Source organism: Peromyscus maniculatus, chromosome 22, assembly GCF_049852395.1.
Source record: "Peromyscus maniculatus bairdii isolate BWxNUB_F1_BW_parent chromosome 22, HU_Pman_BW_mat_3.1, whole genome shotgun sequence".
In the NCBI taxonomy this organism is placed as follows: Eukaryota; Metazoa; Chordata; class Mammalia; order Rodentia; family Cricetidae; genus Peromyscus; species Peromyscus maniculatus.
In genome coordinates this window covers 12,563,831-12,570,400 of record NC_134873.1, presented here as the reverse complement: position 1 = coordinate 12,570,400, position 6,570 = coordinate 12,563,831, and the positions used below count along the sequence as shown (strand labels likewise).

General features: G+C 44.6%; 1 pseudogene across 1 annotated transcript; it reads left to right on the top strand.

Moving 5' to 3' along the window:
* On the top strand, positions 1 to 1,372 carry LOC102927871 (serine/threonine-protein kinase STK11 pseudogene; annotated as a pseudogene). Its single transcript, XR_013047155.1, has 2 exons — positions 1 to 1,053; positions 1,157 to 1,372. The product of XR_013047155.1 is annotated as a serine/threonine-protein kinase STK11 pseudogene (transcript).
* Positions 1,373 to 6,570: the final 5,198 nt, after the last annotated feature.

Below are 6,570 nucleotides of genomic sequence, written 5' to 3'. Positions count from 1 at the left end.
ATGGTGATGGAGAACTGTGTGTGTGGCATGCAGGAGATGCTGGACAGTGTGCCGGAGAAGCACTTCCCCATGTGCCAGGCCCATGGGTACTTCCGCCAGCTGATTGACGGCCTGGAGTACCTACACAGCCAGGGCATTGTGCCCAAGGACATCAAGCCGGGCAACCTGCTGCTCACCACCAACGGCACGCTCAAGATCTCCTGACCTGGGTGTTGCCGAGGCCCTGCACCGATTCCCTGTGGACGACACCTACTGTACAAGCCAGGGCTCCCCGGCCTTCCAGCCGCCCGAGATCGCCAACGGACTCGACATCTTCTTAGGTTTCAAAGTGGACATCTGGTCAGCTGGAGTCACACTGTACAACATCACCACGGGCCTGTACCCATTCGAGGGAGACAATATCTACAAGCTGTTTGAGAACATGGGGGGGGGGGGACACTTCACCATCCTTTGTGACTGTGGACCACCACTTTCTGACCTGCTCAGCATCGAGGGATGCTGGAGTATGAGCCAGCCAAGAGCTTCTCCATCCGACAGATCAGGCAGCACAGCTGGTTCCGAAAGAAACACCCACTGGCTGAGGCGCTAGTGCCCATCCCCACGAGCCAGACACTAAGGACCGTTGGCGCAGTATGACAGTGGTGCCCTACCTGGAGGACTTGCATGGCCATGCCAATGAGGACGAGGACTTGTTTGACATTGAGGATGGCATCATCCACACCCAGGACTTCACGGTGCCTGGACAGGTCCTAGAAGAGGAAGTAGGTCAGAATAGACAGAGCCGCAGCCTGCCCAAAGCTGTGTGTGTGTGTGTGAATGGCACAGAGCCCCAGCTCAGCAGCAAGGTGAAGTCAGAAGGCCAACCCTGCTTGCAAGGCGTGCTCCAGCAACAAGATCCGCCAGCTCTCGGCCTGCAAGCAGCAGTGATTGGAGCCTGCAGGTGGATGGACACAGGGCCAGGATCGAAAATCCCCGCTTGGTGCTCAGTGGGTGTCTGCTGTGCTCCTGGCTCCGCTCCTTGGGGTCAGAGCTCCTCTGGTTCCATGGGACAAGGTCAGGTGACTGAGGCCGCAACCCTTAGAAGGGTCTGACCCCTCCGGGGTGGCGTGTACCTCCCTGCTGGGGCCGGATGCTGAGTGACCCCTTTTACTTGCAGTGTGTCACCAGGTTCCCTGGGCAGGCGCCCCGGCAAGGCTGCGGTTTTCGGGCCCACCCATCTGGACAATTGGAGGTTGGAGCTGAGGGTGGACCCGCCGCCCCAGAAGCACTTTATGTCGAGACCATTGGCCTGCCTCGCCTGCATGCCACCCCACGAGCCTCGCTGTCTTTGGGTTGGTCCCTTTTTAAAAAAATAATAAACAGGTGGATTTGAGCAGTGGCTGTCAGGATATTTGGAGCAGACGGAGTGCAGGGTGGCCTGCAGAGAAAACCCAGAGCAAGCGAATATGCAGAGACATTTATGATCAACCAGACAACATGACTACCCGACTACCCGAGGGGGGGCGCAGGGCAGAGAGTGGGCGAGAACTCACGGTGACCTGCCCTATATTTTGGCAAAAAATAAAGCTTGGGAAGCTTGAAAGAAAAAAAAAAAGGCAACATTCCTCAAAAACTTGTGAACCTCTACCCAAAGGTGTCATTTCCCTTATGACTGGCAGTAGAGAAAATGGCTGCCTGTGGTGCATATTACCATAATGAGGCCCATGCTAGCCTCCAGGCTCCTTCAGTGTCACAAGTACTTGTTATGCATTTCAAAGTCTATGCTAGTGTCCTAGGTCCTCTCCCCTCCTCCCCTACCCTAAACTCCCTCTAGTTCAGAAGCATCCCTTCTCACACCTTCTCAGTCTCTTTATAAATCTCTCTGTCTTTGTGTCTCTGTCTCCATGTGTCGTCGTCGTCCCCCCGCCCCCCTCTCCTCCTCTGTCTTGTTCTCTCTCTCTGCCTCTGACTGTTACTGCTTCTATCATTAGCCAGGTCCAGTTGGCTGACTATGTTCAGCCAATATCTCCTTCTGCTTTGGACATTCCAGATGACTCTATCTGGTCTATCTCTGGTGTCTATAATAAAAATCCTTCCCCTTAAACATATCACTGAGAGGTCAAGTGATCACTTTGTACAATACCAAGAAACAGCTTAAAATATTTGCATAATGCATTTTAATGGGAAAATATTTCAAACATATACAGAATTCAATATATACTGTGTCTTCTTTCAGAAAATATTTAAGTTAACATTGTCTATTTTTTTTATAAAATCTTCCTGACAGATTGTCACTTGTTTGTGTTCTTCTTTCAGAGAATTAATGATCAGCTTCATCAGCAACTAAAAAGAAAAGAAAGGACTATCAGTTGCATCATCAAGAACATCACTGGTGACATCGTCGGGATCAGCAGTAGCAGTGGCATCATCAGTAGAATCTTATGGAGTGACATTAGTATCATTGTGTTTGAGAAGGTGTGAGAATGTGAAGCCTCATTTTGTTGGTTCTATTCTCAGATGTTGCTTCTGGAATGTTTGTTTCCAGGAAGATGCTATACTTGTAAGTCACAGTGTATACATACAGGAAAATAGAAACCAATATTTAACAGTTATATATCTCTGCTTAGCCATTCAGAAAACATAAGGTTCACATTAGGAGTGAAAGTAATTCCCTCATTCCAGAATAGGAGATAACCGTGGACCTACCATCTTTACTTGGGCACTCTTATTGGACTAAACTGTTATTTTTATGTGATGTATTTTCAATATTATTGGAAAAAAATGAATCAATTTTTTTCTGGTGCTAGGAAATGCCTAAAAGTTCTATATAAAGCCTGAAATTTATTAATCATACATATTATTGCCAAAAAGAATTAGATTTCTAGTACAAAAATCTTCATCTATTTTAAACCATTTCTGTGGTCTCACTTACCTTGTCCAATGTTTTGGTTCCTGGGATCTCTTGAATGATTTCGTCTGCGGAATACTCGATTGATTATGTGTCTTATCCTTGTCATAACTGATACTAATAGTGCCAGGAACCATATTACTGATGTTATCAGGAGCAGCAGCATGTCTTCTGCCAGAGGAGGAATAGATTTAGTAGAGGTGTTCATTGTATAGCTGGTGTGGTCAACTGTATTTACAGAATCAAAAATTGTGTTGCTATCCTGTGTAAGTTCTGGAGTGTCACATGGGACATGAACGAGAAAAGATTCCTGATCAGTAGTGAATCTACTACACTTGTGTTCTGCTCTAAGACAAGCTTCGAGAACTGAGTCAGCGTTTGAAAAGGGCCCATGGTGTCACTAGTGTGGTGACCAGGAGTAGGCTCAGGGTCAGCATATGGTCTCCCCCTTGCATGCCCAGTGCAAATATCTAAAGTAATTGTGGGATCCAGGTCAGTGTTCTGGGCTGAACGCGCATTATTTTTCTGATCAACAGGGTTAACTTTGTTTCCATCACATGTAGATGTTAAATGGACACAAGGGTGGAGAACAGTAATATGGGGCTCATAGGGTATAGGAAGTAAAAATTCTGCCTTTTCTTCAACCTTTAAGGAAATTTTGAGATGTTAGTTTTCATTAACAATTTCACTGATTTTATTCATTTTAAGACTTATCTGTTAATGTCAGGGTCTTGTTTTATAGCCCCCAAATGTTTCTCTTCTTAGTCTAATTTTATCACAACAGCCATTGATATTCAGAAACCTCTGCTTCCTTTCTGAGTAAAAGGCCCAGAGTTTTCAGAAATCTTAAAAGGGGATCTGCTCAGCCTTATACCTTCTTTTCTTCTGCTCTTTACTACCTGACACTGTCATTTTCTGTATAATGGGAAGTTGTAAAAAGAAAAGGACAAGATGTGTCCTTTCCTGTCTTTATGACTGGGATTTTGCATTCTGGCCAGATTAAGAAAATGTGACAATGAGGAGCTTTGGGAACAAAAGGAACCTCTCTCTTCTGCACTGCATTAATGCTTTCCCCATGACCTTTCACAATTGCCCATTAGGTTCCTGGGACAGCAGAACAGTGAGGGTGATTTTGAAACGCATGAGCAAAATGTGTCACTACCCACAGCAGAGGGGAGCTGTGGAGCTGCAAGCAAGGATTCTGGGAGATGCCTTCCAAGTTCTTACTCCTTAACTATGACTATTGTTATACATGGAGGATAGCTATAATGGCCTGCCCCAGCACCTCTCTGAGTGCTTGAGTGAGAACAGCCCCCATGGGCTCATATATTTGAATGCTTGGCCACCAGTTGGTGGAACTATCTGGGGGAGGATTAGGAGGTGTGGCCTTGTCAGAGGAGTTGTGTCATTGTTGGTTCACCTGGAGGTTTCAGAAGACTTGTGCTGTTTCCAGGGAGCTCTCTGCTTCTTGTGTGAGTCAGGTGTAGCTCTCAGCTGCTGCTCCAGCACCATGTCTGCCTGCCTGAACTATGGTGGTGATGGAATTGTATGCATCCATTGGAACCATAAGCCTCACTCTAAACAAACCCTTCCTTCCAGGAGTTGCCTTGGGTATGGCAATAGAAAATAATATAACTATCATCTAATTACAGTATGAATGACATGAACAAAGCCTGAAGGATTCATTGGAAGCACTAAAGGGGTGTTACCCAGTGGATTATGCCAAAAACAGGTGAGGCAATTCCATAATGTTGGCTTAGATAGCATACAAAGAAGACCAGTTGATTTAATCAGGTACATTTAGGAAGTATGAGTTTTGAAAATGCATTTGATGCTGCTTGGCAGATGGGAAACCTCATTGACTTTTTACTCCACAACAAATAATGACTCCAGGTCTTTGTCACTCATTTCATCTTAGTGACACAACTTAGCAGTCTACTTTTACCTTTTGGTATCAGGTTTGAGGAGGCCATTTGCTACTTATGTGAAAAACCCACACATTCCAAAACTTACCCAGCATCATCAACATAACACAGAGATGATTAAGCAAAATAGCTTCAGAAGCATTGTTGGTCAAAGAAAAACAGATGAGGGAGTATACATCTCACATGTGTGTCCAAAGTATTCAAATGAATCATGTGAAAATTTTTGGTTCAGTTGTTTCATTGAGAATGACAGCTTGAACCCATCAAAGCATGTGATACTTGTCAGACTTAAACACATTTCATATTTCACATGTTTCACTCATTGCTTCTTCCTCATTAACTAAGTATGCTTAAGCCAGTTATAAAAAGGGAATGCATAGGCCACATGGTACAAGGATAGTTTTCCAGGACACGTGGCACAAGAAAAACAGAAACACTGAAAATGAGTGAGAAGACCCTAAAGATATTTTCCTGAACTGTGAGTTTTACAACAGGAGTATTAATGAATGTATACAGACCATTTATTTATCAGAGTAGATAATTTCATATGATTCTAAAAATTATTTACCCATGGGGTGTGTGTATGCTTGTGTACATGCAGTTCTATGCTTGTTTCTGCAATGCTAGTATGTGTGTGTGTATGTGAAGGCCAAAGTATAACCTTCAGGAGGGGTTCTCTCTTTTATTAGGTGAGACAGGGTCTTTTACTGTTTCTGCTGATTTGTGTGCTCCACTCGGGCTGGCTTGCAGGTCTCAGAGCTGTTCTACTCTCTCAGCCTCCAATCTGGATCTGGGTGTGCTGGGACTGTGTATGTGAGACACTTGCTACTTGTTGTGTTTTCTGGGATGGAACCCAGGTCATTAGGATTGGAAGGAGAGTATGCTGCCGGTGATCAAGTGTGTGTGGGTTTTTTTTTTTTTCCCTGTGTGTATTAGTGCTAAATATTTTAGGTCAAAGTATAAATCAGAGGGCCAGTGAGAGGACTAATCTGATAAAGGCACTTGCCAGCATGACTGATCACTGGAATTTGATCCCTGTGACTGAAGTGGTGAGAGGAGTGAACTGACTCCTGTAAATTATCCTTTGACCTCCACACTTCTGCTAAGGCACACACGTTTTTTTGCCTTCCCCCATGCACCAAATAAACTGAGACTAGGGTGTCCTTGAACTCACAGAGACCAGCTTACCTCTGCATCATGAGTGCAGGGATTAAGGAGTGCACCAACATGCCCAGCTTCCTATTCATGTCCTTCCTGCCTCTGTGTTCTCTGCATTTCAATGTGTCAAACTGGCAGGCTGATGAGGCCTAGGGTCCAGGAAGTTAGCAAACATCCTGAGGCTGGCTAATTATTTCTACTAATGATGTCTTGGCTTATGCTCTGATCATCTGTATAACAAACATATTCACTCTGGGGTCTGAAAAGATGGCTCAGCAGTGTATAACACTTTTTGCTCTGGCAGAGGACCTGGGTTTCATTCACAGTGCCCACATCTTGGCTGATAACCATCTGGAACTGCAATTCCAGGGTATCAAAAAACATTGTGGATATATGTGGGCAGACCACATACAAGGTACACAGATAATGCATGCAAAACCTTTAAACACATAACATAAAACAAATTTAAACATACACATATGTTGGGTACATGTCTGTTGACATCAGCTACTGCATGATTCTCTATGATTTATTCTCTGCATTTCTATGTGTTCTTGTCTCTCTGATGCAAGTAGCTCACTTTCTGATTTTTGTCTCCAT